General features: G+C 40.2%; 1 long non-coding RNA gene across 4 annotated transcripts in view; it reads right to left on the minus strand.

The window, feature by feature from the left end:
* The window catches only part of LOC140188032 (uncharacterized), a 211,320-nt gene that overhangs the window by 181,915 nt on the left and 1,532 nt on the right, over positions 1-27,873 (minus strand). The window lies entirely within an intron of this gene.

Below are 27,873 nucleotides of genomic sequence, written 5' to 3' on the forward strand. Positions count from 1 at the left end.
AGCCCAGAACCTTATGCACTACGTCCTAAAGTGGATGTTGAACTTCAGAGCTTGGCGGCGTCTGGAATTCTCTCTAAGCTTGAGTGGAGTGATGACAAACTCCTTACAGACAGTGGCGGGGATTGAGCCCCGGTTTTTGCATTGCGCTAACTACTATGCTACCATGCAGACCTAGGAAGATAGATGTATAGATCCATCACCAGGAAGGCAGCTTCCATGCTCATTATCCTGCTGATCAAGAAAGGGGAAGGCCGGAGCCGACTGCATATGTGGGGATTTCAAAGTGTGCATCAACCCGGTGTTGCATACTATGTAGTATCCCCTGCCACGAATACAAGATATTTTTGTATTTTTTCAAAGATTGACTTGTCACAAGCTATCTGCAAATGGAGAATCAGAATTAGGTTTATTATCACCGGCATGTGTCGTGAAATTTGTTAACTTAGCAGCAGCAGTTCAATGCAATACATAATATAGAAGAAAAAAAAAATAAAATAATAATAAGTAAATCAATTACAGTATACATATATTGAATACTGTAGATTAAAAATCAGAAATAATATACTGTATATTAAAAAAGTAAGGTAGTGTCCAAGGGTTCAATATCCATTTAGGAATCTGATGGCAGGCTTCTGGACCTCCTACTTGATGGTAATAGTGAGAAAAGGATTGAGGATTGAGGATTCAAGCAGGAAGATCCTCACAATCAACACTCCCAAATGACTGTTGATGTATAATCGTCTCACCTTTGGCGTCGCATCAGCTCCAGCAATTTGGCAAAGAGCAATTGACCAAATGCTCTAACGTGTCCCAGATGACATCACTGTGACTGGCAAAAATGATGAACAGCACCCCTAGAACCTTGATAAAGTGCTTACCAGGCTCAGTGAGTAAGGTCTGTGTGCAAAGAGAGAGAAATGTGAGTTTTTCAAGAATGAAATCTCATATTGTGGACTTGTTACTGACAAGCATGGCTTACGTAAGTCACAAGAGAAGAGTTAAGCAGTGCTGCAGGTACCCAAACTGGAAAATGTGTCACGACTCAGGTCATACTTGGGCCTTGTAAGCTGCTACCACCAGTTTCACCCAAACATTGCAACAGTGCTACACCTATTGAATGCAATTTTGCAGATAGGAGCAAAATGGGAATGATCAGAAAGATGTGAAAGAGCATTCAAGGAAACAAAGAGACTAATAACATCAGATGAACTGCCCACCCATTATGACCCATCCTTGCCCATCAGACTGATGTGTGATGCATCCTCTTACGGCAGGGGTCCCCAACCTTTTTTGCACTGCGGACCGGTTTAATATTGACAATATTCTTGCGGACTGGCCGACCGGGGGGGTATGGCTGCCAACGGACAAGAGTAGCAGTCAAATACGTTGTGTTTACCCCGAGAAAGACTACCATGACCATGAAACCTTGCGCGGGCACCTATGTGCCCATGCCTGACATGCGCATGCGTGTACGTGCCCATTTTTTTCTACAAATCGTTTTTGGCAATTCTACTCAGTGAAACTACACTGTACATACATTATTTTTACTTTATATAGGCTGTGTATTTATCATATCATTGCTGCTTTTACTATATGTTAGTGTTATTTTAGGTTTTATGTAACACAGCGCATGAATATAGTGATGTCAATTATAAGTCACTTATAAGTCAATAGCATAACATTTTAAGCAATGTTTGGATATTAAACACTCTGCACATATTTTCCCCCTTATGAACATATAAAATTATTGCAACACACCAATATCGCTGAATCAGTGGGAGCCCTGGGCTTGTTTCCCTGCAATAAGATGGTGCCATCGAGGGATGATGGGAGACAGCGATACTCGAAGGGGTTCCTTATGTCCAGTCTATTCCGCAATTTAGTTTTCATTGCGTTCATTGCAGAAAATCCTGCTTCGCAGATATGTTGGAAATGGAAATGGAAGCAACATTTTCAGTGATTTCGTGGCTACCTCAGGATATTTAGCCTTGACTTTGATCCAGAATGCAAGCAGAGATGTTATGTCAAACATACTTTTCAGCCCGTCGTCATTTGCAAGCTCAAGGAGTTGATCTTCTTCCTGTGCTGACATGGATGACGTGTGCATAATGACCTCATGTGCGTTCAAGTCCAACAGGGGGCGTGACAGGGAATGAGGAAAGGTGCAGCTGACGCATATCACCAAATCATATCGTTTCCTCGCGGCCCGGTGGTTGGGGACCGCTGTCTTATGGCATTGGGGCCGTTTTATCATACATTATGAAAGATGGATCTGAACATCCGATTGCGTTTGCGTCAAGATCATTGTTGAGCGCAGTACGCAACTACGCATAGATGAACCGAGGCCCTTAGTATAATACGGGGAAAAAAGAAGTTCCACCACTACCTCTATGAACACAAGTTTGTGGTAGTGACTGATCACCAGCCCCTTGTGTCCATTTTCCATCCCAGGAAGGGAATTCTACTGATAACTCATCTACAACTTTGGGCACTGTTCCTAGGAGCCCACTTTTATGCTGTAGAGTTCAAGGATACCAAACAACACAGCAATGCTGATGGCTTGTCACATTTTCTACTCTCAGCAACTGAAGAAGGGAAGTCTTCATACTGTGATCCAGCAGGAGTGTTCAACACAGCATTGGTAGATCAGTGCTGCTAACAAATTCAGAAATGCAAAGAGAAACAAGGAATGACCTGACATTGTCAAAGGTCTATGACATCACCATGCAAAGGTGGCTAGCTGCTGGTAACCCTGTGTTTCCAGAGTCCTCAGTGAGATGAGACCAACTGTCAGTATGTCAAAGACACTGATGTGTGGATCTCAGGTTGTGGTTTCCTCTAAATTGTGCACCAGAGTGTTAGAGAATCTGCATGAAGGACACCTGGGTACAGTCAAGATGAAGAATCTCACCTGGAGCTACATGTGGTGACTGGAAAAAGATAAACAAATTGAAGACTTAGCCAAAAGCAGTTTGGGATACCAAAAAAGCTCAAAATGCAGCCCCAAGGGCACCATTACACCCGTGGGAGTGGCCTCTGTCACCATGGCAAAGAGTACATATTGACTTTGCTGGCCCATACATGGACTCCATGTTTCTGACTGCTGTGGATGCTCATTCGAAGCGGCTGGAGGTTATACCAATGAAGTCAACCAGCTCAGCAAAGACAGTCTCCACTCTGAGGACTACCTTTGCCAGAAATGGCTGACCTGAACAAATTGCGAGTGACAATGGACTACAATACACGTCAGAAGAGTTCAGACTATTCATGAAAAAAAATGGCATCAAGCATTTCAAGTCAGCTCCTCACCACCCGGCAATGAATGGGGTTAACTGAAGGGTTTATCCAAACATACAAGAAGTCCATTACAGCTATGGACAAGAAGACATTTTTCTACAGCACAAGGTGGATAATTTTCTTTTTGTGTATCGGAACTCTGTTAATGCAATGACAAATCAAACACCTGCAATGCTGTTCATGAGTCAGAATCTGAGATCTCGCATAGACCTCCCGTGGAGGGAAGTGCAGAATAAACAGTTCAACCAGGAAGTCTTAGCACGTGAATACTGGGAAGACAAGTGGACATCCAGTAGGATGGCTACAAGAACTGGACCACTGATGTACACAGTGAATGCAGGAGATGATACATGGAGACGTCATGTGGGCCAGCTACTGGATGTTCAACCAAAGAACGCACCTGAGTCGATTGCATTCAACAAGACAGACACATTACAGCCACCAGACTTACATCCCAGTGATGATCACATCACTGACAGCAACGTGACACCAGAAACCAAGAATGTTGTCTTAGGCAGCACACCTACGAAACCCGATGCCACGCCCCACGTTCAGAGGTGCTATCCAGAAAGAAACAGAGCGCCACCCAAAAGACTGAATCCTTAATATAGTGAAGTTAGTTATGGACCATGACTGTGAAGGCATGTTTATTTGGAATATGGTTTATGAAAGGGAAATTGAATGTTTTTTTTACACATACAGTTTTATGTTGCATTAATCTAAAGGGGAGGATGTGTAGTGTATGGATCTATTTCTTTCAGAGCAATGACTCCTCAGCACTACATATGGACTGTTGGCTACGCATGCTCATTGATCTGTTGTCTACACATACGCATTGTGCTCTCTCTCTCTCTCGTTGCAATGTGAGTACGCCAATTAAAACCATCTCCCGCATGCCTGTCATTATTTAATTGATATGTAGTTGCAAAGACACAACAGAGGAAGCGTTTCCTCTGGGGAGTAATGCAGACGTTTGTATTTCTTTGCTATAAGTGCAATTAATGCAACTTCACTTGCCCCATCACTGAAAATGTTCCCACAACCTATGGACTCACTTTCAAGGACTTTCATCACATTCTCGATATTTATTGCTAATTTATTTATTTAATATTTCTTTCTTTTGTATTTGAACAGCTTGGTGTCGTTTGTACACTGGTTGAATGCCTATGCCGGTGCAGTTTTTCATTGGTTCTGTTCTGGTTATTATTCTATTACAGATTTATTAGATATACCTGCAAGAAAATGAATCTCAGGGATGTATATGGCATATGTATTCTGATAATAAATTTACCTTAAACTTTGAACTAGCAATACAATCTCCCCAACCAGCTGTAAAACAGGGCTCTACTTCATATTTGCAGCCAGGTTGTGAGAAAGGGTATATTTTAGCTCTGTGATGATTTTTATGATAATAGAGATGAAAATTTTCAGTCTTCACTGCATCAAAACCAGACTAAGTATAACAGACTGCGAGGTAACCACTCCTCTGCAAGATACAGTTTATAAAGAGGACCATGCACCCCACCAACCCCAGACCATTTAATATGTGTATGGGTCCCAATAAAGGAAGAGAAAGGTGTGGTTATTGGAAATTGAACAGCAACATATGATTAGAAAATTAGTACTCATAGCGAGACATGATTTTAAAATTAGTACTCCAGCCAATCAATCAAGTTAAGAAGTTGCCAGCTAATGGGCAGATAGATTTGTAGCTGCTATATTGCAGAAATGGAAGGACAGAGCACACAAGAGGTACATTGTGGTACATGGTCTTTCATTTCTCATTCTACAGGGGCAAGAAAAGGGTTTGGTGAATGAGGGCTCTGGAGAAAGGTAGATTCCCATTACAGGGGTCCAAGTGATGCAGAATTATATGTACTATTTCTTCTTGCTCATAAACTCATTAGCTGTCTGATCCAACCATTTGTACCTTCCTTCATAGCGTCATTGAGCACGACAGTGCAGAAATAGGCCCTTTGGCCCATCGAGTCCATGCCAAACTTTCACCTTTCACCCTTAACCTATGATCGCTAGGTTTCACCCAACCTCAGTTTAAAAAGCCTGCTTGCATTAATTGTATCTATACCTATCAAAATTACAGCTTTCTCATAATTTTGTATGTCACCATCAAACTTTCAGCTACCAGGTTTCCCATGGCCTGGGACTTCCTGGCTGGACAGTATTAAAACTTGAATAAACATAAAATTTTAGACCCACAGTTCCATTAGACATTGAAATAAAGAATTTCTCATTGGAAGCTACATCAGTTACCACACTCTAATCTAATTCCATCAACATTGCAAATGGAAATGTCACATTTGCTATTTCTGTAATTTCAGTCCAGTTACTTCCATCATGGGGTGTTAAAATTAGCTCCATAATCTCTAACATCTATCATCTACTTGACTCAAACCTACAGCCAGAAGCATTAGGAATCATCACCAACTAGATGCAGACCCAATTTTCCAGTCAGGTGGTATCTCCCATTTTAAAAACATCAATAGTAGCATTAATATGGTCATCCATATATCATTACACCACTGTTTTCCTTTTATGAAGACAAAAGGATTATGTATTCCATAACATTCACATGATATGCAAATACTGGCAAAATTTCTTCAATTCTCACATTTCTAAAGATACATTTTAAAGGCTTCAAAGACTTGGAAGGAATATTAAGGATAAAGTTAGCTCCTAGGAGTCATAAAGTGGCATCAGAATTTCTAACCACATCTCAAGTACACATTGATAGTATTGTAGTATTTGGCAGATTGAAGAGAGAATTCTCACAGGTGTTCCTCCCTCACAGTGGATGGAAGCAGGGTACTACACAATTACTGATGCCAATTCCCATGCTATGCTAATCTGATACAAGATATACCAAATTGAAAGGGATTGTTTTGACTGTGTGAACCATGCACAGGAAATCTTGGCTTTGAAGCAATCCTGTCATAATACTTAATTTACTGAATCAGCAAACCAGAGGCCTGGACTAACTGGACTGGCCAGGTTGTGGGACAGCAGCAAGCAGTGAAAGGACCAACACAAGGGATATAGCTTGACTTCATCTTCACTGAATGACCTGTTGTAAATACATCCAATCACAAAAGTATTAGATGGAGTGGCCATCACACTGTCCTTGTGAAAAGAAAAGCCTAATATCCAGCAGCTCAAAACTGGGCATGTATGAGTCACAGTAGGGCATTAGTAGCAGCAGAATTGTATTCCACATCATTATGTAACTTCAAGACCATTAGTACCATCTCAAGAAAGTAACGTTTGAGTGAGATACTAAAGAATAACTAAGTTTCTATGGGTAGGAAACTCAGTATTGGGGTGCTACGTTCATTCCACACTAACATATGGAAGCAAATGTTGGACGATATCAGAGCAAAATAAGGGAAGACTCGAAGCCGCAGAAATGTGATTTTTGAGAAGAAAAATGTAAATATCGTGGAAGGACAGAGTAACAAATGAGGAAGTGTTGTGAAAAGCCAGAATAAGAAGAGAGCTGAAATCATCAATCAGGAAGAAGTAGCTGGAATTTTGGGGACATCTACTGAGGAAAGAGAAGCTCAAACATCTTGCAGTGATGGGAAAAACTGATGTAAGAAAAAGTTGTGATCGACAACGCATGCCATTCTTGAGTTACATCAAGGGAAGAGCAGGCAAAAGTTTTGAAGAGCTTAAAAGAATTTCTCAGATTAAAGATAGATGGAGGACCACGATCACCCACATACAACACAGCACATAATGATGGTGATGAAGTTGTGGATTTATAAGGTGCTGGCCAGACTGCACAAGGAATACAGTGAGAAATTTAGGGTCCTGTATCTAAGGAAAGATATGCAGGACCTGGAAAAGGTCCAAAGGAGTTTCACAAATATGATCCCAGGAATGAAAGCATTAATGTATTGGAAGCATTTGAAGGCTTTGGACCTGTACTTGATGGAGTTCAGAAGGATAAGGGGGATCTCACTGAAACCCAGCAAATATCAAAAGAGTGGACATTAGTCGGAGATCTAGGATCTGAAGGCACAGGCGCAGAATAAAGGACTGTACCTTTAAAACTGAGGAATATCTTCACCCAGGGGGTGATGAATCTGTGGAATTCATTGCCATGAAGAGCAGTGGAAGCCAAGACATTGGGTGTGTTTACGCAGAGATTGATAGGTTCTTGATTGATGAAAGGATTAAGAATAACAGGGCAGGAGAATGGGGTTGAAAAAAAATCACAAACTTGAATGGTGAAGCAGATTTGATAGCCCAATGGTTTTAATTTATTACCGTCACTGTGAACCAAGATGCAGTGAAAGATGTCTTGCATAGTTTATACAAGCCAAATCACTACACTGCATTGAACTAAAATAAGGTAAAACAATAACAATTAAGTATAAAAACAAAGGAATACAGTGCAGGTAACTGATAACATGCAAGGGACTTTGCTATTGCTTGCATGGTGGGTGGCGTGGGGAGGAGAGGAGGGGGTGATGTTGCTTAATGCTGTTTGTGCGTGGGAGGGGAGCGGGGTGCTTTGGGATTTTCTTCTGTTTCGAGGATATCTGTGGAAAGTAAGAATTTCAGGTCATATATTGTATATATTCTCTGATATTAAATGGAACTATTGAACTATAACAAGGTAGATTGTGAGGCCAAGAGTCCATCTTATCATACAAGAGGTCATTTTAAGAGTCTGTTAACAGTGAGATAGAAGCTGTCCTTGAGTCTGATGATATGTGCTTTCAGGCTTTTTTATCTTTGTGCAGTGGGAGAGGGGAGAATAGATAATGTCAAGGATAGGTGGGGATTCAGATTACGCTGGCTACTTTACTGAGTCAGCGAGGAGTAAAGACAGTCTATGGAGTGCTCCTAATTAGGATGGCCTAAATCTGCTTCTAAGTCTTATGGTTTTTATCAAGGCAACAGCCAAATCTGGTTCGATGAAGAACAGAAGGGAATGCCAAGAACAGCAACTGACACAATTGGAGTTGATTGCTGTGACACGTGATTACAATAAACAGAACTAAGCAATCCCACCCCAGTAAAGCAGAAAAAAGTTCAGCGCTCAAATTGTAGGTGGACAACTAAAGGACCAGAAAAGTGAAGCTCATTAAAAACATCTCCATAATGAAAGATGAGAGAGATCAGTAGTTGAGCAACAAAGACAAGGATGGGGCATTTTCTGCCAGCTTTTACCAGCAATGCTGAATGAATGGCCCACTGTAGCTTCCTCCTGAGATCCCCATCAACCCACAAACCAAACTTTATCCAATTGTTCTATTCCAAGTGATAATATGAAACAGTTGACAGCACTGGACACTGACTGCACCTGTGATTCTGAGGATGTGGCACTCCAGAACCAGCCAGACCTCCAGCTAATCTATTTTAACAGGGCTACAACAATGTGAAAAATTGTCTCAGGTCAAATCAAATGAGTCTATTCAGGAGGTGAAAGTTGCCCTTTTCAGTTGCTGGGCATGGTTCTGCAGAACATTAAGTTTGTGGCACTGCTAAAGTACAAGGAAATAAATTTAACGGGTGGTTTCTCACAATTGTTTACTAACCAATGACCTCTACTGGACGATAGTCCCGACTAACATCATGTGAAGTTTTTCAGGTTGTGAATCACTGTTGAATCAAAGGGTCTCAGAGCCCACTGTCCAGGCTGATATGAAAAACACCAACAATGAATAAATAACAGAAGCTTTTGAGCACAGAACTGACTTTAAAAGGGAAAGCTTGAATGGTGAGGCTATCCCTTCTCTTCTGTAGTCATAGAGCACTACAGCATAGAGACCGGCCCTTTGGTCCATCAAGTTCATGCTGACTACGTTTTCTGCCTAGTCATCAACTCATACCTGGACCATAGTTTTCCATAACCCTCCCATCCAAACTTTTCTTAAATGTCATAATCAACCCTGCATCCAATAGTTGTACCACCTTCTGAGTAAAGAAGTTCCGCCTCAGGTTCCCCTTAAATATTTCACCTCTCACCCTTGAGCTCTAGCTCTAGTCTCTCCCAACCTCAGTGGAAAAAAGCCTGCTTGCATTTATCCTATCTATACCCTTCATAACTCTGTATACCTCTATCAAATCTCTAATTGTTCTCCTATGCTCCAGGGAATAAAGTATCATTGACTTTTATACTGAAAACTCATTTTTGTCTGTTTCCCATTCTCCTTTCTCATTACATTCTAAATAGTCATGCAAATGCTCCATCTCTAAAATAACTTCCTCCCTCTCTTACCTTCAAATCTGCATAATTCACTCATGCAAACCTATTCAACCATCTTCTCGGTTTTCATTTGCTGGATCCTTGACTCAAATTTCAAGGACATGTCTGTACATTTATTCTGCTCTAGGACTACTTCTGTAGACACAGCTTTTGTATAACAATAGAATATTATTGTGTTTTGTAACTTAAAAATATTAAACTAATTCAGAGGAAGACATGGGAGTCCAGGATTACAGGTCTAACTTTGAGTTTACTCGTAGTGAGGTGCGCACGTATCTTGTGGTAGCGTGATGACTTATGCAATTAATGTATTTATACATATAACCTGTAATGAATTATTTAAACAAACAAGAATGCTTAATGAACACACACACACATTTTTATATATATACACACACACACACACACACATATATAGACACACACATACACGATTACTCAAATATTAATGAAATATTAAATACACAACAAATACCACCTTCACAGCTAACCTATAGGAACTTTTACAAGTTTAGAATGGGAATAAATGAACAGATAATATTCTAGAAGTAAAATAAATCAGCCCTCACTGCAAAATGGAAGATTCCTTAATATTATGAAATCTAGCTTTAAATAATGTCACAGATCAAAAACTGTGGTATTATCACATGAAAAGAGCAAGGTGGCATGCCTGAATGACTATCAACCTGTGGCTCTGACATCAATTGCTATGAAGTGCTTCGAGAGATTGGCTATGGCACACATCAACCACAGCCTACCAGTCAACCTCAACGCTTTGTAATTCGCCTACCAGAGCAACAGGTCAATGTCAGATGCCATCTCTCTGGCCCTACATTCCTCCTTAGAACACCTGGAGAATAAAGACACATACGTAAGGCTCCTTTTCATTGACTACAGCTCTGCCTTTAATACCATCATTCCAAATAAACTGATTCCTAAGCTCCGGAACCTGGGCCTTAGCACTCAGATCTGCAGCTGGATCTTCAACCTCCTCACAGACAGGACCCAGGCTGTAAAAGTAGGGGACAAGCTCTCCTCTACAATCACTCTGAGCACCGGTGCCCCACAAGGCTGTGTACTCAGCCCCCTGCTGTACTCACTGTACACCCATGATTGTGTAGCCAAGTTTCCATCAAACTCAATATATAAGTTTGCTGATGACACAACAATTGTAGGCCATATCTCGGGTAATGATGAGTTTGAGTACAGAGAGGAAATTAAGAATCTGATGGCATGGTGCGAAGACAATAACCTATCCCTCAACGTCAGCAAGATTAAGGAATTGATTGTTGACTTCAGAAGGAGTAGCGGACCGCACGACCCAATTTACATTGGTGGTGCCCAAGTGGAACAGGTCAAAAGCTTTAAGTTCCTCGGGGTCAATATCACAAATGACCTGACTTGGTCCAACTAAGCAGAGTCCACTGCCAAGAAGGCCCACCAGCGCCTTTAATTCCTGAGAAAACTAAAGAAATTTGGCCTGTCCCCTAAAACCCTCACTAATTTTTATAGATGCACCGTAGAAAGCATTCTTCTCGGGTGCATCACAACCTGGTATGGAAGTTGTCCTGTCCAAGACTGAAAGAAGCTGCAGAAGATCGTGAACACGGTGCAGCACATCACAAAAACCAATCTTCCGTCCGTGGACTCACTTTACACTGCACGCTGTCGGAGCAGTGCTGCCAGGATAATCAAGGACACGACCTACACAGTCAACACACTTTTTTGATGATTGTACGTTCTATTACCAATTGTTTGGTGGCAATAAATTATAAAGTATATAGCCCCCTTTTTTTTTCCCAATGAAACATTTACCATGTTCAAGTTAGCTAGGCAGCAGACTCCATCAAAACCTTCTTATTATACTTAGTTTCCTTGCATCAGAAGAATGTAAATTTGAATTTACAGAAGCAATGGGAGCACTGTAGAGTGTTGTAAACTTAATCAGCTCCATCATGGGCACCAATTTCCCCAGAATCCAGGACCTTCAAAAAGGTGGCATCCATCATTAAGGACTCCCATCACCCAGCACATGCTCTTTTCTCATTGTTAACATTGGGGAGGGGGAACAGTAGTCTGAAGGCACACACTCAATGACTCAGGAACAATTACCTCCCCTCTGCCATCCAATTTCTGAATGGACAATGAACAGATGAACACTACCTCACCATATTTTTTATTTTTAATTTTTGTACTACTTCTTTTAGTGAACTGTGTTTTTATATCACACACACACACACACACACACCCACACACACACACACCCACACACACACACACACACACACACACACACAAAGTAATTCAATGATTTTCCCTCTATAATTACCTAAGTATTACAATATATTGCTGCCTCAAACATTGATTCTGATTCATGGGTCAGTAGAATGGTAAAATTAAACAACTATAGAGAATTTCTGAAGATGAAAGAAATCTGATTAAGAGAACAAACAGTAAAAATGGGAGATCTGTAACCAGAAATTATTTCAATTATGAAAAAAATGTTAAAATATGCCAAATGAGTAAGAACTTGGCGAATATTTCCTGTTTAGAAAGCAGATATGGTCAGAACAGGGTGTAACTGCTGATTGTAAGAGGCTTCCACAAAAGGAAAGTGCAACAGAAGGTCACACACTACAATCTGATAGAAATATGTAGCATTAAATATTATATACAAAAATAAATAAAAATTAACAGCTTTTATTAATGAAGTTACAGTGCATATTTGGTAGCCATAATGAAAAATATTTTAAAAGAAATTTTAGATTGTATGCCAATGCCTTTGATCCATTATACTGTGTTGACTGAAGTGTAAATGAAATGGTAATTGTCTTTACACAGGCTTGTGTATTAGTAATCACAGCTTTCAGATATCTCTTGATGTTGGCATACATTCATGAGATATAAATATACAGATGGCACTTCCTTTTGAATAGGTACTTGCTAAAGCCAATCAACTAAATAACTAAAGATTTTGCATTTAATATACACCCACTAGATCATTTTTTTTGTCATTCAGCTCAGCATAATAGCTGAATGTCCGGTGAGAAAGAAGTCAAAAAAATGTGAAATGTGTTAAGTTAAACCGATTCTCTTGACCAGACATGAATACATCAAAAGCCATCAGCAGTAAATATACTCAAGGAGATTGGCTACAGAGCCAGAGATGAGAAATTTTATAATTGCATGAATAGGCAAGATATGTAATGTGATGCCCAGGAGGATGGTGAATAGAAGCTTTTAAGATAAAATGGAAAAAGAACAGTAAAAAATAGAAACAGGACAAGGCCTTTTGGCCCTGAGCCTGATCTATCATTTAGCAAGATCATTTACTTCAGTGCAACTTTCCTATACTAACCACCTGTTCTTTAATTTCATTAAACTCCAAAGATCTTTAGATCTTTGTTTTGAATATGCAGAAGCAACTAAGGTTCGTGGGTACTGAATTCTAAAGGTTTGCTACCAGTCGTGAAGGATTTTTTGAACTCTCAGTCATGAAAGTCCAACAGTTACTTTGAGTGCATGACTTCTGATTCTGATCACCAACAACCAGAAGGAACATCATCCCTACCTACATCAACCATGTCAACTTCTGAAAGAATACCTTACTGCAATAAATTGTTCTAACAAAATAATAAAACATACAATTGTAGCAATGAAAAACTAAAAAGACTGACAATCAACCGTTGTACAAAAGACAAACTGTGCAAATACAAAAAGGGGTAAATAAATAATACTGAGAAAATGAGTTGTAGAGCTCTTGAAAATGAGTCCATAGGTTAGACCATAAGACATTGGAGCAGAATTAGGACATTTCAACATAGCTCATTTATTATCCCTCTCAACCCCAACCTCGTGCTTTCTCCCCATAGCCTTTGACACCCTTACTAATCCAGAACAAGTTAACCTCTGCTTTAAAGAACCCAATGAGTTTAAAGAACACAGCCATCTGTGGCAATGAACGCCACCCATTTACCACTTTCTGACTAAAGAGATTTCTCCTCTGTTCTAAAGGATAATTTCCTAATCTGAGGCTGTACCCTCTGGTCCGAGACTCAACCACTATAGGAAACATCAACTCCGCATCCATTCTAGAGGGTTTTCAACATTTAATTGGTTTTAATGAGATCTTCCCTCGTTCTTCTGAGCTCCACTGAGTACAGGCCCAGAGCCATCACATGCTCCTCATTAGTCAACTCTTTCATTCCCAGGATCATTCTTGTGAACCTCCACAGGACCCTGTCCAACAGCAGCATTCTTAGACAAGGGGCCCAAAACTGCTCACAATACTGCAAGTGCAGTCTGATCAATGCCTTATAAAGCCTCAGCATTACATCCTTGTTTTTATATTCTAGTTCTATATATATATATTCATAAATAGATGACTAGAGAGCAATATGTTACATATTTGAGTTGGAGTTTGTAACTAAGCAGGAGTGTGATGTAATCAATATTAGTAATATTTGAGTAATATAGTAAATATATTGTTTGATTAAGCACTCTTTGTTTACATAATTCATTATGGGTTATAAGTAAGAAGAACGCGAATGGCATACATCATCACGCCACCACATTATTTATGAGCATCTCACTAAAAAAAAAAGCTAAGTTGACACATTCTCCAAGCTCCTGTGTTTTTTTCTTTCAATTAATTTCTGGAGTTACAAAACAGAACACATAATAATTTTTCACCCAATGGTTAAATGGATTTATATCTTAAAAATTAAAAATTAATTATTTTTCTGTCTTAATCATAAAATTACATTCAGCAAAACTGTGCTTTTCATATTCACACGTTCTGGTTATTTTATTTTCTTAAGCCAATCAGTAACAAATTTAATCAAAGAATGAAAAATATGATTCGAGATGTAAAAACTGAAGATCATCTTTATGCAATTCTACTGTAAAACATCCCTGAACAATAGCACAAATGTAACCTTAGTAACCACCTTGCCACCAATAAAGAAGAGACCTCAGCTAACCAATTGAAATGGTCCCAGCAGTCACAGTCATGACAACAGCAGAGCCAATCATTTACTTTGCTGCTGAAAAAAGTCCTTATCACGATAATGTCGAAACATGCTGCACAATCTTCCTCTGTGGTTTAAAAGGCACCTTCCTTACACTGAACCACTTAAAGTATATTCATTGTAATGACTAATGTTAAAATATGTTTAATGACCAACTCGATTTACTTATCCGTGGGGTTTATCCAGTATCAGATTTGCGTTATTTATTGTGGTTATCCATTGGAACATTCTATTCATCAATGTATCCCCCACAGCTGTAAATTAATTTATAAGTTTTATTGTGCATTTATTACAAATTACCAGTTAATCTCTTTTACATGTTTTACAAATAATATAAAGGGTTACAAAATGTTTTTAAAATACAGTTTGAATAACACTAATACTCCATCTTGTGGTCACTGCGAACGGTGCTTTCTCTTCCCCCAATGGTCTAAATGAAGCAGTAACTGTCTGCTTCAATGATCACACTGATCCTCAGTAGATGTGAGAATTCAGCAAAGATAACAAGGGCTTTTACACTGTAGCTCTGCTTCTGCATTCCACAATCACATTGAGTAAATCTTTTGGCACAAGAATCCCAAAGTCTTTGTTACGACACTGTATGACATCAGACATTCTAATAACACCTGATATAGGACTCTTAAAGTATTTGGTGCCTGGAAAGGCATATTAAGCATGCAACATGTGCCAAGGTATAGAATATTTTTTGCAATAAAAAGTCTGCTGCTGCAGAAACGCCTGCTGCGTTCACCAGCAACTTTGATGTGTGTTGCTGCTGCAGAGTTCTATTTCTCACAGAGCCCAAGGCATCGTTCCATTTGCAACTCCTCAGCATGTAAAACATTAAGCATTAAGGACTAGACAACCTTCAGGCACGGTGTGAAGAATCAGAATCTTAATCAGATTTAATATCCCTGGCATATGTCATGAAATTTGTTGTTATGCAGCAATACATTGCACTATACAAAAACTATATATTACAGTAGGTATATATACCTTTTAAAAGTTAAATTAAATAAGCAGTGCAAAAAGAAAGAAAAAAAAGTAGTGAGGTAGTGTTCATGGGTTCAAAGTCCATTCAGAAATCTGGTGGCAGAGGAGAAGAAGCTATTCCTGAGTTGTTGAGTGTGTGCCTTCAGGCTCGTGAACCTCCTCCCTGATGTTAGCAATGAGAAGAGGGCATGTCCTGGGTGGTGAGGGTCTTTAATGATGGACGCTGCCTTTTTTGAGGCATCGCTCCTTGAAGTTGTCCTGGATGCTGGGGGAGCTAGTGCCCATGATGGAGTTTACGACTTCCTGCAGCTTATTTCAATCCGGTGCAGTGGCCTCCCCCCACACCAGATGATGATTCAGCCAGTCAGAATGCTCTCCATGGTACACCTGTAGAAATTTGTGACTGTCCCTGGTGACATACCAAATCTCGTCAAATTCCAAATGAAGTACAGCTACTATTGTGCCTTCTTTGTAACTGTATCCATACGTTGGGCCGAGGATAGATCCTCAGAGATGTTAACACCCATAAACTTGCAAATGCTCACCCTTTCCACTTCTGCTCCCTCGATGAAGACTGGTGTGTGTTCCCTTGTCTTACCCTTTCTGAAGTCCACAATCAATTATTTGGTCTTACTGATATTGAATGCAAGGTTATTGCTGCAACACTACTTAACCAGCTGATCTATCTCACTCCCGTACACCTTCTTGTCAGCATCTGAGATTCTGCCAACAATAGTTGTGCCATCAGCAAATTTATAGATGGCATTTGCGCTACGCCCAGCCACACAGTCATAATTATTTAGAGATTTTTTCAAACTGGCCTGGTTAAAATTCCCCAAAATGATGGGGAAGACATCAGGGTGCACTATTTCATGCCTGCTAATTACGTTGTTCAATTTGTCTAGTCTAGAGCCTGTTTGATACGGGCCTGAGGCGGAATGTACATAGCTCCCAAGATGATGGCTGAAAACTCCCATGGAAGAGAAAATGGACGGCATTTGATTGCTAGATGTTCCAGGTCGGGTGAGCAGGACTGGGACAGAACTGCCACATTTGTACACCACAAGGTATTAATCATAAAGCACACACCATCCCCTATGCCTTTGAAAGACTCAACAATCCTATCTTTGTGGTGAGGCCTGAAACCAGCAATCTGTTTCATTGCGTTCAGAATGGCAGGGAATAGCCAAGTCTCTATGAAGCACAAAACACTACAGCCCCTGATGTCCCTCTGGTCTGGCAATCTTGCTGTGAGGCCTTTTGTTTTATTTTCCAGAGACTGTACGTTTGCCAGCAGAATAGTCAGTAGTGGAAATTGGAACCCACTTCTCCTTAAATGAACTTTTAATCCAGCGCGGCACTCTCTCTTCCATTGTCTTAATGGGGAACCACACTTGCGACTGGAGATTGCTGTCCGAAATTTGTTAACTTTGAGTAGCAATAGTTTTTTTTATAAACACAAGGCAGGGTCTTTAAATGGCTTACAATAATGTTGCTTACTGTATTGTCCATGGCTGTAACTGTGGATTTCAGTTGTAGCTGTCTAAAATGGAAATATTTGAAGATTTCCATCCTAGCTAACTGCTAGGTTACCATGGCAGTAGTGATAGTAAGTTGTCACAGTAGGTGATTTTAACTTTCCACATATTGACTAGGACTCCCAAACTGTAATAGGATAGAGCCTGTCATATATGCTCAACAAGTTTCCTTAATTAATATGTAGAGGTTCCAACTAGAGAGAGCTCAGCACTGAATTTCCTCTTGAGAAAGAGACAGAGCAGATGACAGAAGTGAATGTAAGGGAACAGTTTGGATCTAGATTCAGAATCAGAATTAGAATCAGGTTTAACATCACGGGCATGTCATGAAATTCATTAACTTTATGGCAACAGTACAATGAAATACATGATAAATAAACAGAAAAAAAACAGAATTACAGTAAGTATATACAGTGCATGTCGATCAAATAGTTAAGATGAAGTAAGTAGTGCAAATAAAACATAAATTTAAAAAAAGTGAGGTAGTATTCATTGGTTCAATGTCCATTCAGAAATTAGATGGCAGAGTGGAAGAAGCTGTTCCTGAATCGCTGAGTGTGTGCTCCTGTACCTCCTTAGAAACATAGAAAACCTACAGCACAATACAGGCCCTATGGCCCACAAAGCTGTGCTGAACACGTCCTTACCTGAGAAATTACCTAGGGTTACCCATAGCCCTCGATTTTTCTCAGCTCCATGTACCTATCCAGGAATCCCTTAAAAGACCCTATCGTATCCGCTTCCACCACCATCGCCGGCAGCCCATTCCACACACTCACCACTCTCTGCGTAAAAAAACTTACCCCTGATATCTCCTCTGTACCATTGTTATCCTTCCTGATGATAACAATGAGAAGAGGGCATATCCTTGGCAGTGGGGGCTCCTTAATGATAGACTCCACCTTCCTAAGGCACCACTCCTTGAATATGTTTTGGATACCACAGCGGCTAGTACCCATGACAGAGCTGACTAATTTTACAAGTTTCTGCAACACCTAGATCTTGTGCAGTAGCAGCAACCCCCCCCCCCCATACCAGACCATAATGCAGATCGTTTATTGTCATTTCCAGTACACAAGTGCAAATGAGAAGCAAATGTGTAACTCTGAATCTGAGGCAGCATAAAAAAAACAATAAGTTAAAGTAAATAATAAAAAAATACAATAAATATATAAAATAGCTTATATACATAGATTGATTGCATGTCCATAAAGTGACTCTAGGCACAGGAGTGACTATATATAAGGCAACTCTGACAGGAAATGATAAAGGTGGCGGGGGGGGGGCTACTGGGTGGAGGTGTTGATTAGTCTTACTGCTTTGGGAAGGTAACGGTTATTGGGTCTGGTGATCCTGGCCTGGATACTACATAGCTGGTGATCATAATTCCATTAGTTTCATGGTGTTTATGGAGAAGGATTGGACTGGTCCTCAGATTAAGATTCTAAACTGGAAGAAAACAAAGTGATCTGGCAGGTGTGAACTGGGGTAGATTGTTTCCTCGCAAAGAGCTGCTTGGTAACTGGGAAGCCTTTAAAACTTAAATATTGAGAGAACAATATCCCTAAGTTCCAGTTAGAATAAAAGGCAAGGCTAACAGAATTATGGAACCTTGGTAATCAAGTGATATTGAGGTCCTGGTAAAGAAAAAAGAGATACATATCAAGTATAGATTATTAGGATGAAGGTCGTGCTTGAGGAGTCTAAGAAATGTAAGACAACACTTAAAAGAGAAATCAGGAGGGATAAACCAGGATAGGAGGTTGCTCTACCTAAAGTGAAAGAGAATCTCAAAGGCTCTTATAGCCATATTAAGAGCAAAAGAAGAGCAAGGAACAAAATTGGTCCTTTGAACATCAGTGTAGTCATCTGTGCATGGAGCTGAAGTTGATGGGGGAGATCTTAAACAAATATTTTGCATCTGTATTTACCCAAGAGACAGGCAGTGAGTCTATAGAACTGAGGAAAATGAGTAGCAAGCTCACAGATTGTATCTGGGTTATAGAAGAGGTGCTTGCTATTGAGGAGAATTAGGGTGGATAAATCCTCGGGCCCTGATGTGGTGGACCTTATGGGAGGCTAGTGCAAAATTACAGGGGCACTGGCAGAGATATTTATAATGTCCTTTGCCACAGGGAAGGTGCCAGAGGACTGGAGGATAGCTAACGTTGTTCCGTTACTTAAGGAAGGCTCTAAGAAGAAGACATAAAATTATAAACTGGTGAGCCTGATGTCAGTTATGGGTAGATTATTCAAAGGTATCATACAAGACAAGATATATAAGCATTTGGTTAGAAAGGGGCTGTTTAGGGATAAGCAATATGGTTTTGTGTTTGGCAGGTCAGATGATCAACCTTAGAGTTTTTTGAGGAGGTTAACAACGTTGATGAAGGGAAAGCAGTGGATGTTGTCTACACAAACTTTAGCAAGGCCTTTGACAAAGTTGCACATGGTCCAGGAGGTTAAGCTACTTGGCATTGAGGATGAGGTAATCACTTGGATCCAGCACTGACTTAGTGGGAGAAGTCTGAGCGGTAGTAGATGGCTGTCTCTCTGACCGGAAACCTGTGACTAATGCTATGCCACTGGGACCAGTACAATATCCATTGTTGTTCATCATCTACATTAATGCTTAGATGATAATATGGTAAACGGTATCAGCAAATTTGTGATGACACTAAGACTAGGGGTGTAGTGGACAGTAGGAAGCCCATCAAAGCTTACAAAGTGATCTGGACCACCTGGGAAAATAGGCTGAAAAATGGCAGATTGAATTTAATGCAGATAAGTTAAGGTGTGGAACTTTGGGAGAACAAGCCAGGGTAAGAATTACACAGTGAATGGTAGGGCACTGAGTTGTGCAGTAGAACAAAGACACCTGGGAATTTCAATCCATAATTCCTTAAAAGTGGCATCATGGAGTTGAAAAGAGAGCTTTTTTTCACATTGGCCTTCATAAACTAGGACACCGAGTATAAGAGTGAGATGTTATGCTGAAGTTGTTTAAGATTTTAGTGAGACCAAATTTAGAGTACTGTTTGCAGTTCTGATCATCTATCTACAGGAAAGATATCAATAAGCCAGAAAGAGTGCAGATAAAATTTACACAGATGTTGCAGGACTTGACGATCTGAGTTACAGGAATAGGTTCAATAGGTTAGGACTTTTATACCCTGGAACTCAGGAGGTATACAATATTACAAGGCATAAATATAGAGCGTGAATACATGCTGATCTTTCCTCCTCAGGTTGGATGAACCTAAAGATTCAGATTGAAAGGTGAAATATTTAAGGGGAATCTACTTCACTAACAGGGTGCTAAGAGTGTGGAATGAGTAGCCACCAGAAGTCATAAATGCAGGGTCTATTGTAACACGCAGGAGAAGTTTGCATAAGTACATGGATGAGGGAGATATGGAGGGCTATAATCCAGGTGCAGGTGGATGAAATTAGGCATAAAACCAGGCAAGAATAGACTAGATGGGCTGAAAGGACTGTTTCGTGGCTGTAATGCTCTATGACTCTAAGGTCTGGAAGTATTCCAATAACAGTTGACCACCTGCCTGATATTCTAAACCCTGGCATGTATGTAAAGACCAAACTCTTTGGGAAAGTTTTTTATCTTATCTTTGCACACTCAAGTAAACAAGTGGTTTCTCAAAGGAAAATAAAGCCAGCTGGCAAGACGACCAGGGATGCGGTTGACAATTGACCCAGATGATTCATACTTTTCATTATTGGAAAATGCTAATACTGTGTTTTAAAGTTTGATAACCTTATTTCACTACCCTTGGATCTTTAACAGAAATATAACACATTAAGTATCTGTTACGGTAAAATATTCAGGCAAATTTCAACTGTCCAATGCAATGACGGAAAACGCCTCTATGGATAATCGATTGATAATACAAAACACTTTAACACATATTTAATATGTCGCAAGGAATTTAGTTCACATCTGTAGCACTCAAAGAAAGTTTGCAATCAAGAATTTGTGGACATTTTACAGTACAATTTCACTGCAGGATTCAGTACTGCTGTGTAAATAGTTTCAATAAATCTGTATGTTTAATGATTTTCTAAAACAACCTTCCATAATTCACTTGTAGGTAATGCACTATTATTGTAACGTTACGCAGCTAATATATGGACACAGCTATTACATGGAGGCAGTGTATATCAATTTTAGTAAGGCGTTGGACAAAGTTCCCTATGGTAGGAGTAGTGTTTACTTTAAAACAAACCAAAACCACTTGGAGACTAAGCACAGGGGTTTACACTGTATGACGCACTCCAAAAACAACGAAGTTCTAAGTTGAAGAAGGTACATTCAATGCTTTTTAAAGAAACCAGCAAAGGCGAGCAATCTTGTAACAATAAAAAACTAATGAAACTAAAACTAGTGACATAATGAAATAAGCGGTTTAAGTGTATTCAAACATACTTAAACATAAGCCCTAAAAAACAATTTCCCTGGTCTACCCCATGCCCCAACCAAACTAAAACTAAAGACAAAGCATGAATACATGACTACAGTCTTCTCTTCTGCCACATCCCAATCAACATGATTAGACTAGTCGAGTTCTGCGGGAATCCGTTATGGTGTCCCTGCTCTTTGTGATGTTTATAAATGACTTGGATGAGGAAGTGAAAGGGTGGGTTAGTATTACAAATGACACAAAGGTTGGAGGTATTGTGAATAGTGTACAAGGTTGTTGCGGGTTACAACAGGATGCAAGAGAGTTGGGCAAAGAACTGGCAGATGGTGTTCAATTCAGGAAAGTGTGAAGTGATACACTTTGAGAGATCAAACTTGAAGGCAGAGTACAAGGTCAATGGCAGTATGGAGCAATGTGGAGGAATAGATGGATCTTGGGATCCACGTGCATAGATCTCTCAAAGTCATTTCACAAGTTGATAGGTGAACCCATATGGTGTGCTAGCCTTCACTAGTCAGAGTACTGAGTTCACAAGCTACGTTATGGTGTAGCTCTATAAAACTCTGGTTACACTACAATTAGTGTACTGTGTTCACCTCATTACAGGAGGGTGTGAAAGCTTTACAGAGGGTGCAGAGGAGATTTACCAAGATGCTGGCTAGATTAGAGAACATGCCTTTTGAGGAAAGGTTGAGCAAATTAGGGCTTTTTTCTTTGGAGCGAAGGAGGATGAAAGGCGAATTGATAAGGAGTATAAGATAATGAGAGGTTTAGAGAGAGTGGACAGCCAGCACCTTTTGCCAGGATGCCATTAGTCAATGCCAAAGGACATGCATTTAACTAAGTAGAGGAAAGTTTAGGGGAGATACTAGAGGTAGTATTTTTATACAAAGAGTGGTGGGTAAGACATTTTTATAGGTTTTTAGAGACTTTTAGATTAGCCAATGGACAGAAGAAAAATTGAGGGTTACGGGCTGTGTAGGAGGAAGGATTAGGTTGATCTGAAGTAGATTGATCAGACTCTTGAACCAGCGAGATAACTTCACTCACCTCAAAAATGAACTGAAGCACAGTAGTACACATAGCACACATAACACATGATAACTTATGAAGGCAAGGATACAATCTACAGATGAATCACACATAAATAACAAACTAAAGAGCATTAATAATAAATATTGTTAAGGTACGGAACCAGTGACACTTCGAATACGATGCGGCAGGAAGTTCAGAAGTTTAATGGCTTGGGGGAAGAAACTGTTTCCCATCCTGTCCTAACCGTTCTTGTTTTTATACAGCTGTGCAGTTTTCCATTGATTCTATTCTTCTACTGTGGATACCCACAAGAGAATGAATCTCAGTGTAATATATGGTGACATATTCATACTTTGATAATAAATTTACTTTGAACTTTGAAGTAGGTTTACACAGGACAGCACAATTTTGTGTTGAAGGGCCCATATTATGCTGTACCATTAGTTACGTGACTCCGAATCTGGTGGTGGACTGGAGATACTTCTCTACCAAAGGAGGTGTAAGGCACTCCTTTTTGCCAGCCTGCAGCTCACCCTTGCGCAAAGTGTAGCACCTGCTTAGCCCCTTGATCGGGGTCACGTGAAGCCATAAGAGCAGGTAGTGGATGGTCCTATGAGCAGCTGGTGCATATCACAAGTCCTGGTTATGTGATCACTTGATGCCACGCAGACAATCTCTGAAGAGTATGAAGAGTATTGGTAATGGTTGGGGTCACCCATTTTGTAAAGACACTGCCCAGAAGAAGGCAGGACTGGCAAACAACTTCCGTAGAAAAATTCGCCAAGAACAATCATGGTCAAGACCACGATCGCCCATGTCAAATGGCATGGCACATAATGATGATGATGATACTATTATTATACTAATTAATGCACAATTACAATACTTTTGCTATTAATGTAATTTTACTGTATCTTGGAAGCAGGGTTTTAAGCCTGAAAGTGGAAGCTTCTTAAATTTGAAATTGCAAGCTTTAGAACTTAAAGCTTGGGACTTTTTAAACCTGAAAGTGCAAGCATTTTAAATTGAAGACAAATTTTTTTTTTACAAATTAAGTGTGAATTTTCAAAGGCTTGCATAATTAACACCCAAGTTCTAAATCAGCTATTGATTAATTAAAAATCTAGCATATGGCATTTACATGGAAGCTGCATAAACACATACAGTAAGAAAGAAGGATATACTGAAAGGATTAAAGAAATTAAATTAAACAGAAAGTGTTGGAAATACTCATCAGATCAGGCACCATTTAAAACATGTTTCATGTCAGATTCTAATGAAAAATTAATCATTGATGTAAATAGTTAACATATTAACAATAAAATGTTAACACGAGGAATTTTGCAGATGCTGGAAATTCAAGCAACACACATCAAGGTTGCTGGTGAATGCAGCAGGCCAGGCAGCATCTCTAGGAAGAGGTACAGTAGACGTTTCGGGCCGAGACCCTTCCTCAGGACTAACTGAAAGAAGAGCTAGTAAGAGATTTGAAAGTGGGAGGGGGAGGGGGAGATCCAAAATGATAGAAGACAGAAGATAGGAGAAACAATGAAATGTTAACAGTTAACAAAGGTACATGGATTGGGAGGGGTACAGAAAGCTATGGTCCAGGTGCAGATCAATGGGACTAGGCAAGTCAAATGGTTTGATATGGACTGGATGGGCTGAAGTTTTCGCAAACACGAGGAATTCTGCAGATGCTGGAAATTCAAGCAACACACATCAAAGTTGCTGGTGAATGCAGCATCTCTAGGAAGAGGTACAGTCGACGTTTCAGGCTGAGACCCTTCGTCAGGACCTCACCAGTAACTTTGATGTGTGGGGCTGAAGTTTTCCATGAGTTTCAAGCGTTAGATGCCTTCTCACTTGCTGTTTATTTCCAATGTTTTCTGTTTTTATTTAAGATTCCTAGTAAGTGCAGTTCTGTGATTTTCATTTAGGGTTAAAGGAAGTAAGACAGGAGAAGGCTCAAACTGAGGTTGAATATTAGTGCCAAATACTGTTTCAATTCTATTCATTTTATGTAATTCTATGTATTAGCCAGAGGACATGTCCTACATTCAAAAGCAGCAAAAAATTATTATTGATTTATTTTGAAGAGTAAATTTATGTTCATCATTAGCAAATGCACTATTAATTCACAGAATTTATGGAAGAAGCTATAAAATAATGTATTTTTGAAGAGTAAATTTATGATCTTTTCATCTCTTTTTACCGTGCTCTTTGATTTCCTTACGGTTTGTTGTATAACATGCTTGGAATTTTTTTGCATTGTTTTCCTTTGCTCTAATACCATACTCATGTTTGCTGATGACACCACTGTTGTGTCAAAACAACCTCTCACTCAATGTCAGCAAGACCAAGGAACTGATTGCAGGCTTCAAAAGAGGGAAACCAGAGGTCCATGAGCCAGTCCTCACCGGAGCATCAGAGGTGGAGAGGGTTAGCAACTTATTTCAGAGGATCTGTCCTGTACCCAGCACGCAAGTGCAGTTGTGAAGAAAGCATGGCAGTGCTTCTACTTCCTTAGGAGTCTGCTGAGATTCAGCACGACATCTAAAACTTTGACAGATGTGTAGTGGAGAGTGTATTGACTGGCTACATCGCAGCCTGGTATGGAAGCACCAATGCCTTTCAATGAAAAATCCTATGAAAGGTAGTGGATTCAGCCCAGTACGTTACATGCAAAGCCCTCCCAACCATTGATCTCATCAACATGTAACGCTGCAGTAGGAAAACAGCATCCATCACCAGAGATCCCCACTACCCAGTCCATGTTCTTTTCTCGCTGCTGCTATCAGGTCAAAGGCACAAGTGCCTCAGGATTTACATCACCAGGTTTAAGAAGAGTTACTACCCCTCAAATGTCAGGCTCTTGAACAAACTACACTCACTTGCCCGCCCATTGAGATGCTCCCACAACCAATGATCTCACTTTTAGGACTCTTTTATCTTGTTTTCTCCTGTTCTTGTTATTTATTGCTATTTATTTAGATTTGCATTTGCAGAGTTTGTTACTTCTGCAATCCGGTTGATCTTTCATTGATCCTGTTATAGTTACTATTCTATAGATTTGCTAAGTATGCTTGCAGGAAAATGAATCTCAGGGTTGTATATGGTGACATACAAGTACTTTGATAATAAATTTACTTTGAACTTTTTGAACTTGGAACTTTTGATCTCTTCTGTCATCACTCTGCATTACAGAAACTAACTTGATATTGGAAGATGATAGAGGTCAGCACAATTGAACAGCTTGCAGCTTAACTGCTTCATAATTCTAGTAACCTAGGCTTAATTATGACCTTGTAGCGGGGTGCTACACACAGCGCTAGAATAACCACACTGAGTCGGTGAGTTGGAGTTGCGATGAAAGAGATTTATTCAAACTTCACGGCCTGCTTTAAAGCCTTCCCGTCCACGCCCTCCCTGGGCGAGACTACTGTGGGGAATGCATATTCCCAGACCCTTTCCACACACAGGATTTTCCCCCTGCTGGTGAAGATGGCCTGGCGCCCTTTTTGGGGCCGGCCCTCTGCCTGCGCTGTTTTGCTCTGTAAAACTAGCATAGATGTAGTGGCTGTACTAGCTTCCTTCTATGTCATGAAAAAGTACAAAGTATGTTCTCTCCCTGTCTTCCTTTTCTGTCCATGGTCATTTATATTTACTTCTATATTATGTTCTATAATTAATTATAACCCCAGTTCAAGTCCAGTATTAATAACTACAATATTGACAGTGATACGGGGACCAACTTGCCAAGCCGCATTCAGAGTTCGTCTCATTTCCAAGCTACACATGCACTCTTAAGTTCTGAGAAACTGCTGAAGATCTTCTAGAGCAGGGGTTCTCAACTTTTTTTATGCCATGGACCCCTACCATTAATCGAAGGGTCCATAGACCTCAGGTTGGGAACCCCTGATCTAGAGCATTACAAAGAAGACTCAAACCAGAATGATAATTTAAGATGAAATGAAATCAGACCTCTGGGCTGTGGATTTACAAGTGCACAGTGGCTATAGTTAGTGCTGCAGCAATCCAGAGTCAATGGGTATGATTGGTATATTAATTGCCTCTAGTATAGGTAGGGAAGGAGTAGAAGATTAAGGTGATGAGGAAATTTAGGATTAGTGTAGATGGGTGTTCGATGGTCAATGCTGGCCCCGTAAGCTGAATGACTATTTATCTATGTGACATTTATTAACTGTTATGTCCTGCACAGAACTGCTGCCACAAACAACAAATTTCATGACGTCAGTGATAATAAATCTGATTCTGATGTTTAGATAATTGAGAAGTGTTCTTATTTAACATGTAAGATTCTAAGTAGATTTGATAGGATGGATGCTGACAGCATGTTTCTCCTCCCCAGGAAATAGTCACACAGAAATTAAAATTAACCATCCATCAACCCACCCTTGGAATGTGGGATGAAATCAAGGCCCCTGAAGGAAACCCATGCAGTTAAAGGGAGAACAGGACAACAAAGGGGATGCAGGAGCCTAAAAACACACTTATTATAGGAACAGCTCTTCTTCCCTCCACTGTCAGAGTTCTGAATGGTCCATGAATCCATTAACTATTTTACTTTTTAGAAACATAGAAAACCTACAGCACAATACAGGCCCTTTGGCTCACAGAGTTGTGTTGAACATGTCCCTACCTTAGAAACTACTAGGCTTACCTAGAGCCCTCTATTTTACTAAGCTCCATATACCTATCTAAAAGTCTCTTAAAAGACCCTATCATATCCGCCTCCACCACCGTTGCCGGCAGCCCATTCCACGCACTCACCACTCTCTGAGTGAAAAACTTACCCCTGACATCTCCTCTGTGCCTACTCCCCAGCACCTTGAACCTGTGTCCTCTTGTGGCAACCATTTCAGCCCTGGGAAAAAGCCTCTGACTATCCACACGATCAATGCCTCTCATCATCTTATACACCTCTATCAGGTCACCTCTCATCCTCCGTCGCTCCAAGGAGAAAAGGCTGAGTTCACTCAACCTATTCTCATAAGGTATGCTCCCCAATCCAGACAACCTCCTTGTAAATCTCCTCTGCACCCTTTCTATGGCTTCCACATCCTTCCTGTAGTGAGGCGACCAGAGCTGAGCACAGTACTCCATGGTCTGACCAGGGTCCTATATAGCTGCAACATACCTCTCGGCTCCTAAATTCAATTCCACGATTGATGAAGGCCAATACACCGTACACCTTCTTAACCACAGAGTCAACCTGCGCAGCCGCTTTGAGTGTCCTATGGACTCGGACCCCAAGATCCCTCTGATCCTCCACACTGCCAAGA

This window comes from Mobula birostris, chromosome 26 (assembly GCF_030028105.1).
Source record: "Mobula birostris isolate sMobBir1 chromosome 26, sMobBir1.hap1, whole genome shotgun sequence".
Taxonomy (NCBI): Eukaryota; Metazoa; Chordata; class Chondrichthyes; order Myliobatiformes; family Myliobatidae; genus Mobula; species Mobula birostris.